Raw genomic sequence first — 11,704 nt, 5'->3', positions numbered from 1 at the left:
GGGTGTAGAAGTGTAGTTTGAGTACCAACACGAGGTACTTAGTAGGCATCAATCGATTGAGATCCAAAGATATTGCAAGTATAAATAACATGTAAAGCAGAAATGTAAAATACATGTAACTATTTAAGAAACGAACATGATAATGCCAATGAAGTGACAAGGGTAACTATTCGATACTGCAAGTAATAAGGGACGCAAGCAATGCCATATATAAGTGACTAGTCAATATATGATAGTAGGATGAAGAAAGAGATGTACAATATACAATAGCCGTAGAAAGAAAGGAAATTATATACAAAAGTAGCTAGAGAGGAATGGATATACAACCACATTATACAAACAAACCTACATAAAGGTACCACCCTGAGGGAGCTAGTCTAACATCACAAGAATCATAAACTACGATGGAGATAGCTCTAGCATAATTATGGTCTGTAACCAACATTTGTATAAGCATAACATAATTTAACAATAATAAATCTTACACACTAATGTGTAAAGAAACTCGAAAGCGTTCCTACAACCTTGAATTCCAATTCATAACCAGTCTACCATGAAATATATAATAATAATCTAACAATAATATAATCGGCTAGCTCAGACAAATAATGACCTAACCAAACCCCCATAAGTTGGAAGACACAAAAAATACTCGACAAACAACAACTATAACACGCACCTATACAACACTGCATAATACCAATAGATACAAGTATTAAACAATTACACTGGTGATAGGCAATTCACATGAATGACTGAATGCAACACAAACCAATGCTACTAGACCAATAAACTAAAAAACTGTACCAAGTATATACTCTTCCTTTGGATCTCTGGCTCGCAAGGTAGGAACTGTAGATATCGCCTCTTCTGACACATGGTCCTCAGATAGAGGAATCCATACGGGACTCAGGATATCTATATATACTACCTGGTCCCAAATTAAGACTTTCTATAGCCGTCATAACAAATCTACTCCATCCAGTATCAAAGAGAAATTAGAGTAAAAAAAGATGCTCGAACTCGAACTCGAACTGATGCTAAATAAGTATTAGCAAATCCATTGCTCGAGATTAAATTTGAGATCAAAATAATAAAACTATGTAGAAAAGGGTGAAAATCTCCCTCGACTAATGTGAGTAAGTAGTGGTAAAAAGAGTGGATCAAGAATGGACCAAAATCATCCGTGGTCTAATTTTTCAAAGTTGTAAGTTTAGTCTAAAGTGTCTTAATCCAATAATAAGGGTGGCACGACTTTTTTTTTTTAAGAAAAATAATTTTAAAAGTGAAACGTGAGAATAGATCCCTTTTTAGAAAACAGTAGCAAAATCAAGGTTCTAATTGGAATCATACCACTAAATAGCATAATTATTTCAAAATGTATGGATGCCATCATCAGTATCCAAATAGTATAAATGAAAGCTTCCATACATCTAAGAGCTAAACCATATCCTTTCAAAGAATTACAAGGGCATCAAGTTTCTAAGCCACAGTATGAAGGTTTGAGAGAGGAGCGGGGATAAGGATGAGGAGAGGGGTTTCCATTTTTGAAAACCAATTTGGATTTATGTCGGGATGATCGACTAATGAACCCATACATATTATGAAGAGATTGGTGGAGAAATATAGTAAAAGGAGCAGAGACTTACATATGGTGTTCATTGACCTTGAAAAGACTTATGACAAAGTCCTAAGGGATGTGCTTTAGAGGTGCCTGGAGGCTAGAGGTGTACTAGTGGGTTACATTAGGGAAATAAAGGACATGTATGATGGTTCCAAGACTCGAGCTAGAATGATGGGAGGAGACTTGGTGCATTTCTCAGTTGATATGGGTTTGCACCAAGGCTCGGTTCTTAGCCCTTTCCTATTCTCCTTAGTGATGGATGAGTTGACATGATCTATGATGAGGTTCCATGGTATATATTATTTGCGGATGACATAATATTGATTGAAGAGTCTCAGAGCGGAGTGAATTCTAGGTTTGAGGTTTAGAGACATATATTGGAGTCCAAAGGGTTCAGGTTGAGCAGAACCAAAATGAACTATTTGAAGTGCAAATTCAGTGATGTGATGATTTAGGTAGGCATAGAAGTGAGGCTTAACACATGTCCTATCCATAAGAAAGAAAGTTTTCGGAACCTTGAGTCGGTAATTCAAGAAAGTGGAGACATCGATGATGATGTCACAAATAGCATTGGTGCGGCAAGGATTAAGTGGAAGCTTTCCTTTGGAGTATTATGTTTTAAATAGATACCACCTAAACTTAAAGGTAAGTTCTACATAATGATGTTTAGACCGTCCTTCTTGTATAAGGTTGAATGTTGGCCAGTTATGAACTCTCATATTTAAAAGATGCACATTACTGATATGAGGATATGCATATAGATGTGTGGGCATATTAGGAGTGATAAGATTATCAATGAGCTTATCTAAGAAAAGGTGGGAGTGGCCTACATGGCGGGTAAGATGAGGGAAGGAAGACTGAGATATTTTAGGCATGTGAAGAGAAGGTGCGTGACTGCCCCAGTATGGAGGTGGGATGTCCTGGTGATGTTGCCCAAACTATACCTTCCAAGAAGATACAATGTGGTCATTGTCAAATTATAGCAATCCAACTGGGTTGGGGTCGATCCCACAGAGAATAGGTTGAATCTGTCTCTTGAACTTATTGAAGTAGATGGAAGTGTAGGAATGTAAATAAGGGGATTTTGTAGTAAATAAAAAAAAAGTAACAAGTTGTGAATGCTTTTGGTTGTAAATAATTTGAGAGAAACATTAGAACTGTGTTCCCCCTGGCTTTCTAACTCAGTAGCTTTCTCGTGCTCAATCCAACTATCTCATTGTCACACATGTAGAATCTGAAAAGCTAGGTATTACCAACCATCTTGTGAATGCATTGATAAATTCACCCTTTACCTTGTGAGTCTTAGAGCATCTCTTTACTAACCCTTGTCTTCGATCCTAGTTTAACTATCACCTTGTGGGTATCAAGCTATTAGACGAAGGTTGATTGCCTTGAATCACCGTTGTAATCTTTTTTTTCCAATCTCAATCTCTCTTGTGAAGACTATCTAAAATACATGTGACTTCTCAGTATTGCGCACCGCTAGGAAAACAATTAACCTAAATAAGATCACAATGCAAGTGTAAACGGTGATCTAGTAGAATCTCACACTTCCCCTACTTTTTTTTTCTGCAAAGGTTCCCACAAGCATAACCAAGGGAATTAGTTGCTCATAATTGTGAAAAAATCCATGAAATTCATTAAAGAAAGCATAGAAGTAATATTACGATAATGAAGAATAAAACCCAAAGTCTCAAATCAATTAATCAATCAAAAACCAAGAACAAAGAGATTCCAAGATCAAAAGTCGATCTTAGAATCAAATATATATTTGTGAAGATAGTATGAGTGCGAACAAGTGCATAAACTAACTCAAAAATATCATAAGAGTATTTATAGATTGCATAAAAAACCTAAAAATCCAAACCAAAATGAACCGGGAAACTTGGATCGGCGACCACATGTGGGTCTTAGGTGGCACCTATGGGCCGTAAGTGCCCATCACAGGTGACAGAAAATTTTCACTTTTACGGCTTCTCTGAATTTTGACCCTTTGACACTTATTCTGGTACCTACGGGCCGTACATGACCCTTCATAGGTAACAATCAACAACTTCAACTTCGAATTCTCTGAAGTTTGCAACTCTGGAATATATGACAACTACCTATGACCCATAAGTGCTACCTACACCACCAGGTAGCCTCATAGGTGGGATTTTTTGCCAATCGTGATTCTTTTTCTTTATGTTAAGCTCTAGAACCTAGTTCCCCGCAAAATGGATACAAAAACACATCATATCTACCAAAACAAACCTAAGTACTTGCATATTTTTTATTTTATCGGAAGTGCTATGAAACCATGACACATCAACGCCTTCACTTGCATGTACTCAGGCAACAAAATCACAACAATGATGCTTAAACAAGAGAAACCTAAGATACCTATGGCAGTCAATCTCAAATTCAGCTAAAAAACATCACCCCCTCCTATTTTAACTTTTCAAAACCAACTGTGTGGATCGATATAGCACAACAATGTGACACAAGGAAATCAAGGTATGATATTACATTAGCCACACATTATCAAGCATATATACAAATTAAACTACCCAAATAAATAAGCAACTAACGACCCAACCTATGCACCCTTACAACAAAGAAGTCCTACTTACTCAGTAGAATAGTGCAAGTTAGTGCGGAGACACTCACACCACTATTAAAAATTAGGTCTATGGCGACAGATGCAAAACCGTTGCAGTAGAAGAGTAAACCATTGTTTTAGAGGTATTGTGATGGTTAACAAATTGTGTCTTATTTTGTTACTACCTGTTACTTTGTTACTACCTATTGTTTCTTGCTTTAACATAATGGCTATTTGTCTTAAGCCGTGGGTATATCTCGAACAACCTCTGTACCTCGAGGTTGTGTCACCAAAGCATGAATGAGTAGTAGCAGAAGAAGGATATTCTAGAACATATATTTTATAGGAACTCTCGCATATAGCTTATAACAATATTTAATAAGTGGAAAGCTTTCCTAAACAAAGTTGCATAAGCAAGAAAATGCAAAATGCTACAGATCTAGCTTCACAAAAGTCAAAGAACTACACTGAACATATAGACAATTAGGTGGAAATTAGACTTTGACTCAAAACCCCACCAGTGATCCTTCTGATCACTGGTTTCCCTCTTTTCTCTTGTCAAGACTTTCAAGAACAGTAGGGAGTGGTACAAAAAATGGACTGAAAAAATTAAAAATCATATCATAAGAACTCCGTTTACCAAGAAAACAATGTTATAGACAATTTCTCTGAAACATTTTGCTCTAAAAATTTTAATAAGTTTGCAAGGTACTTTACCATCATCAAATGGAAAGTAGAAGAAGATCGGTAGTGATAATCCCTGAACTAACTTTCATCTTGGGTTGAAACTTTATTGCAGACAAGGTGGAAAGGTTCATTAACAACCACACGAGTGATTTACTCCTAATGGAACAACAACATTCCATATGATTCAACTCTTAGGACCAGTAAATATTCCAATAGAGAGGAAATTATAGATTGCACAATAAAGAGTTGGGGGACAGTACTTTCTATTAATGGCACTTTCAACAACAAGAACAAAGTATTGAACATTACTTAAATAACAGAGAATTTCATATGCAAATAGAAGTCGAAGAAGAAGAAGAAGAAGAGGCAAAAAAGTAGAACAAGTACTAACCTTCAGTTTGTTCTGATGAACAAGAACGAGCACAAAATGCTAGCAGTTCAGGGTCAAGTTGTAGATCAGGGTTAAGGCGTTGAAGTCTTGATATGATGTTAATTGCAAGTTTTTGTTGCATTGTTCCCTTTTGTTTCTCAAATTTTTTTAGCATTCTTTGTTTTATCCTCTCTTCTATTTCCTTCATTTTTTGCTGCAACAGCTCATCCGTAGAGGTGTAGGATCTCTCATATTTTCTTTCAATGATGTCTTGGTAACTCCATGCCTGTATAATCTTACAAAACCTAGATACTCAGGTCCCATAACTAATCCAAAGACATCAACTGGCTCAATACCATCTTCTCTTTCTTGAGTTTGTATTTTCTCCATTTTCAGCCTATAAATAAAATCCATGAGAAAAGATTTAATTAAATATAAATGAGTCAAAAATTAAAATCAAATAAATTATCTCGACAAAAATTAAATTAGAAAATGTCATATAATTTTGCAAATTATATCGCCAAATAATTTCTTGTAGATTCGATTCAGTTTCCTTGATCGTGTAGCCACAAAAATGTCTTTGCTTGACATAAAACAACTTATTTTTTCTTTTCCTGATTAAATGAAACTTGATGTAATAATCTTTCCAAGTAAGGAAACAATTTCATATTTAATTAATAATTAGAGAAAACATCAAACCTCGCGTATTAACGCAAAACTTCTCTTGCCAACCGTATGCGGATATCTCATGTTTTTTCGATTCTCCTTATTAGTACGAGATGTTTTTTGCAATATTATGTCATCATTATATATATAAAAAAGACTAGTATATCAGAATGTTAAGCTACTATCCAGCAAGAAGGACCTGTGACAATGACTTTCTAAATGTGACAAAAAATATAATTTTTTTGAAAAATAGTAAAAGATAGTGACAATTATATCTTACTTGAGCTTCATCGGAGATCCAATAATCAAGGAGAACTTTAAATTCAACTTCTTAAAAATCTTTAGGCCTTTTTTGCATTCAAACTTTTGTCATTGAGATAGCGGAAATAATGATTACTCTTAAACCGACACTTATATGTTCTCCAAGCATCTTGAATTATTTTTAAGGCCCATTTCTGTACAGTATTAGGAATGTCATAGTTATCCTAAAATTTAGTTCAATATGGTTAGTATAAAAAATATAAAATATCTTCAACTAGAATTAAAAAATTAGGACTTCAAACGTTGATGTATTTTCATATGTCCTTTTTTGTCTTCACTTTCTTCCAAGTCTTAACAGTGAGAGGGATCGAATTCCTTACCAGTATGCCAATAAAGCTACTCAACTCTTGTACAACTCCTATAGTAGGACCAATTGGTTTTTTGTGCTCATTTAACGCAATCAATTTACGTTCAGTCCTTCCATGTCCGCTTTGCATCTGTATTTTGCCTCTCTTTTTCTTTTTAGTGGAAGGACCTAAAATAATTATAAAATTAATAAAATCAACAATTCATCAATATTAGTTTGATAACTAAAGGAAATGTATATATTATGCCTTGTTCTGTGGATTGTTCATTTGTGTCATGAGTGGTAACATCTAGTAACACTTTCTGCCCATTTTTGGTTACTGCTTATGCTGTAGAAGAGGTAGAATGAAATATCTTTTGTTGCCCCTTTTTTGGAATTTCTTTTGTTGCTAAAGAGATATAGTTCGGTAACAGTTGCTGCCCATTTTTTGGAGTTGTTTCTTTTGCAAAAGAGGCAGAATATAGTGACTTTTGTTGCCCATTTTATGAATTTTCTTGTGTTGTAGAAGAGCTAAAATGCAGTGGCATTTTTAGTGCTTGTTTTTGTACTTCTTGTGCTATAGTAGAGGTAGAACCAAGAAGCAATTACTACCCCTATTTTTGTACTTCTTCTGTTGCAGGAGAGGAAGAATTCAATGGCACTTGTTCACCCGTTCTAGTAGTTCTTGTACAACACGAGGGGCAGAGTATAATGGCATTTGTTGCACTTGTTCTCGCACTTGAGAATCTTCTGATGGACATTGTTGCTTTCCGTATTTTGAACATGTAGTCTGAATAAGTTTTTTGGTTCTTTGCAGTGAATTCTTTAATGCTGTAAGTGATCCAGCAAAAACGTATCTTGAGCTCGTAAGTTTTTTGCTTTTTGTTGGATGTCCTTCTTGATTCATGACTATTCAAAACTCTGTCAACTTCAACAAAATAGACGTTAGTCCAAACTAAATGTACAACAACATAACCAAATCATTTGTTTTGAGATGTTAGTTAAATATTAAAGTCTATCGCTCATTCCAATCAATCAAATTAAGTACCCATAATAACATAATGTACAACAACAATACCAAACCTTTGTTACTTCAACTTTTATTATGATACACTATAGCAGTAGAGAGCATTAAGTTACAGTTTAAAAGGTCTTAATAGATTAGATAGATGCATTCAAATTGTGGGTTCTAATAATATTCACAAGGCCAGGAACTTTGTTGAGAACTAGTGGTGCTTCATAATATCTTATCTCGAGTCTAGGGGCTACTATCAGTATGAGACAAGTTCGGAATATTTCTTGAGCACAAGATAGTTTGTTCAAGTTGTTACAAGCTTGAAATAAAGTTACTTTGGTAGAATATAAATCTCCAAAATCTGATGTCATAGGCTTACTAGAATGAAGTAGATTAGTGTACTCTGTAAAGATCTAGACCATATTTAACATGTCTTTTCATAGGTTTTTCATATGAAATATCAACACACACGTAGTACACTGAAATCAGTATCAAACAAAGTAAGGATTGAAACATAACATATAACAGAAAATGTTGACATTTATTAGGCAAAATCAAACACATAAGGCCAAACAAAATAAAGTTTAAAACAACAAAACACATAACTAGAAATTAAATTCGTAATTCGGATATTAACACTTAAACAATATCTATCAGATTAAAAAGAGGTTAATTATCACAGTGAGAAAGTGAAGACTTAAGAACAGAGACTAAGCAGATTACTAGTTTTAGGAAGAAGCAAAAATGATTACAACTATATGAAAATATGAGGATTTAGAAACTATAGGAAGAGGTGAGAATAGTGAGCGTCATAAAGTGTTTATTATCTATCCAACCTCCCATCGTTATCTATTTTTCTTGTAAAAATAGGAAAGTTATACACCCCCGTCCTAATTTATTTGATTTTTTTTTTATTTTTTAGCTATATTTAGTTACTAATTGACTTTCAACTTACTATTTTACCCAAATGAGATAATTTATAGTCACACAAATTTCTATAGCTTATTTCATGCTACAAGTTTCAAAAGTCTTCCTTTCATTCTTAAAGTACATAAAATCAGATACCTGCACTTATATTGGAACAGAGCGACTATATTTGTATGTTGTTTATGAGTTTTAAGTTTTCCAAATACATGTAATTTCCTATCTCTAACTTTCATTTATAACCATGTTTGGATTTGAGGTGCATTTTCACCTGTTGAGTTAGTATATTATTTGATCCAGTACATTGACATGTCATTTCAAACTCAAATTGTTGAGTCAAGTTAACAAACAGGTCATCACATGATTTTGGCGACCAAGTCAGGTATTTAATAAATGGGCACCCAATGATAAATAATAATTTACTAATATTAGAAAACTATATCCAATTATTATAGTTTATTGAATATTGGAAAAAATATTCCTTTATGCCTTTAACTCCTGAAATTGACTTTAGATGGAGAAAAATTAGTGAATTTTAGACACATTAAAAATAGCATTTGGTGTGTGAAAATAGCAGCCGTGCAATACATTTCATAAAGTTCACTGGTGCAAGAAAAATAGTACTCACCAAAACTAAGATGAATCTAGCAAAAATGATTATGCACAACTAAAGAAAAAGTTAGCTTAAGAAAAATAGCAAAATGTATAATAGCATGTTGGAGTATACGTGATAAAAGAAGTTCAAAGAATATTTTTTAACAAATTACAAGATAAGCCAGCAAACAAATAAAGGACACATGCTCCAACAAGCTCATGTATTCTAGTATAGTTACCAAACTGATATGTCCTATTCCATATTAGTCACATTAACTATACAGCATGAAGATGAAATAGGACAAGCATCAACAAAGTTACTTGGCTAAATTACTGAACACTAAGCTAGCAGGATATGATTGTATTCTTTGACATCCAGTAAGCTGATAAAAATCTAAAAATGAATAAAGCTAGATCCAGTGTCAGCCAATACACCAAAAAGCTGAAAACAACAACCTTAAAGCAGCAAATCATATCACGATAAACCCTAAACCCTCTGTTCATTGACTTTAAACAGGTCATCACATGTATACTAGTATAGTTGGCAAATTGACATGTCATGTTCCATAGTAGTCACATTAACTACACAACATGAAGATAAAATAGGAAAATCATCAACAAAGTTACTTGACTAATTTACTGAACACTAAGGGATATGATTGTATTCTTTGAAATCTAGCAAGTCGATAAAAAACTAAAAATGAATAAAGCCAGATCCAGTGTTAGCCAGTACACCAAAGAGCTGAACAGAGCAACCTTAAAGCAATAAATACTATCACGATAAACCCTAAAACCCCTATTCATTGACTTTAAATAGGTACTCACATGGTTTAATCAACCATGCCAGCCCATGTTAGAGTTGTATGACCTCATTCGTTATTATGGCGACCAAGGTACTCACACTTGCAGCGTTATATAATGCCCAAAAAATGTCAAAGATTATCTAGTTCATAATATTAGTGTGGTTTTTCCACACAAGTTATACCCAACAAAAAACACCAATTTCTATAAACACCTCTCGAATTTAAGCAAAAGAAAAAAAATAAACTAAAATAAAACTAGGGTTTCGATCACATTATACCAAAAAAACATGTACATTTGTAGAAAAATCTTGAAATTCAACACTCACACAATAGAAAATCAAACATCACTGTAAAAAAAATTAACAAAAATCAAATACCCCAAAAAAATTAATCGCACATTACCAAAATCAAGCAAATTCAACTTAAAAGCTCTTTCCTTGTATAAATACAACATCCACCAAAATCAATGGAGCAACAAGGATGTTGAAGGTTTTTTCTTTGTAGTTAAAAGGTTGTTTTCCATGTAATATTATGGGAATCTGATGGTTTTTGATGGATTGTGTGCCTATAAGGAGGTTGGATTACCAAATATCATTGTTATTGGTTATGCTATTTCAGCAGTGCTCAACCAAGGTTCCAGTTCATTGTTATAAACTATAGGAATATAAAAAATATGGTGGAAGATATCTTCGGGCACTTTTAGTTCGAGGTTCAGGTTCCATATTTGTTGTATCGCAATGCAGCCCAAGAAGTCAATGGTATTTGGTTTTACAACGCACATGAAATTAAGGTAGTTGCAGATCTCTTTTGCAGAATTTTAGGTGCATACTCAAAGGTTTCCCTGAATCCACAGTTAAGAAAAAGTGAGTTTATAGAACATGAGGTGGTCTCAACAACAAGTACAGTAATAGGAGGCCATATAGACCAGCATTTACCACCTCAATGGCCGGGGTCAGGGTTGATAATTCTTTTTTTATGGACTTTTCCAATACTGCTGCGACTGTTGGGCATACCTCTTCAAATATTATGAACTTCAGATTGCCATATCATTATCCAACTCAAACAGTTGATCCATCATGCTGAGTTCCAAGTCCCCTATTATCTCCTGTTCTAATTTTTCAAGTCTCATTACCTGTTCAGTCAGCTCCATCACTTTCTCCATAGTCACGTTGTGATTTTACTAACCTGATCAATAGTATCAGTACCCTGGAAATCTTGTGAAGCCTTCTTTCTTTACACTTCCTGCATCACCTGTCTTGGTGACAACTCCTATCTCAGTAGCATTAACTCCCGCCATTTATCCTTATGTGAATCCACAATACCTGTATGGTACACCTCTAGTTCAAACCCTTCCATTACTTACTTCACCTTCTTTTGTCACTTCTACTCAGATTCCTCCAAATAGTGGAACACTAAACAGAGAGAAAATTCAAGACGTGCTTCTAATGCTTGTTCAGGACAATTAGTTTATCGACTTGCTCTACCAAGCATTGCTTAAAGGTTATTCATGATCCCTTGAGAGGCATGATAATGTTGTAGATCTAACACCATATACGTGTAGTTTGTATATATTTGTTTCTTGTGCTGGAGATTTGGACTTGTCTTTTTTTACCTCACGAGGAAACTGACTAGATCTATGATGAGGTAATATGAAACTTGGACAATCCTCAACGGATCCCGATGATAGTCTATGAACTATTTAATATCAATAATAGCAAACATTAAAACATTTCTGTAAATTCTATGTAGAGTTTCGATAGAATTTGGTGAATATCATGGCTTTGGTTTGTGGAATCATTAAAGTTCACCAAAAAAAACTTAATAGCTCATGCA

General features: G+C 34.2%; 1 pseudogene; it reads left to right on the top strand.

The window, feature by feature from the left end:
- Positions 1-6,831: 6,831 nt before the first annotated feature.
- Positions 6,832-11,382, top strand: LOC107868876 (annotated as a pseudogene).
- The last annotated feature ends 322 nt before the right edge of the window (positions 11,383-11,704 follow it).

Source organism: Capsicum annuum, chromosome 4 (assembly GCF_002878395.1).
Source record: "Capsicum annuum cultivar UCD-10X-F1 chromosome 4, UCD10Xv1.1, whole genome shotgun sequence".
NCBI lineage: Eukaryota > Viridiplantae > Streptophyta > Magnoliopsida > Solanales > Solanaceae > Capsicum > Capsicum annuum.
The sequence above is the reverse complement of the archived record's forward strand: the minus strand, read 5'-3'. Positions and strand labels throughout refer to the sequence as shown.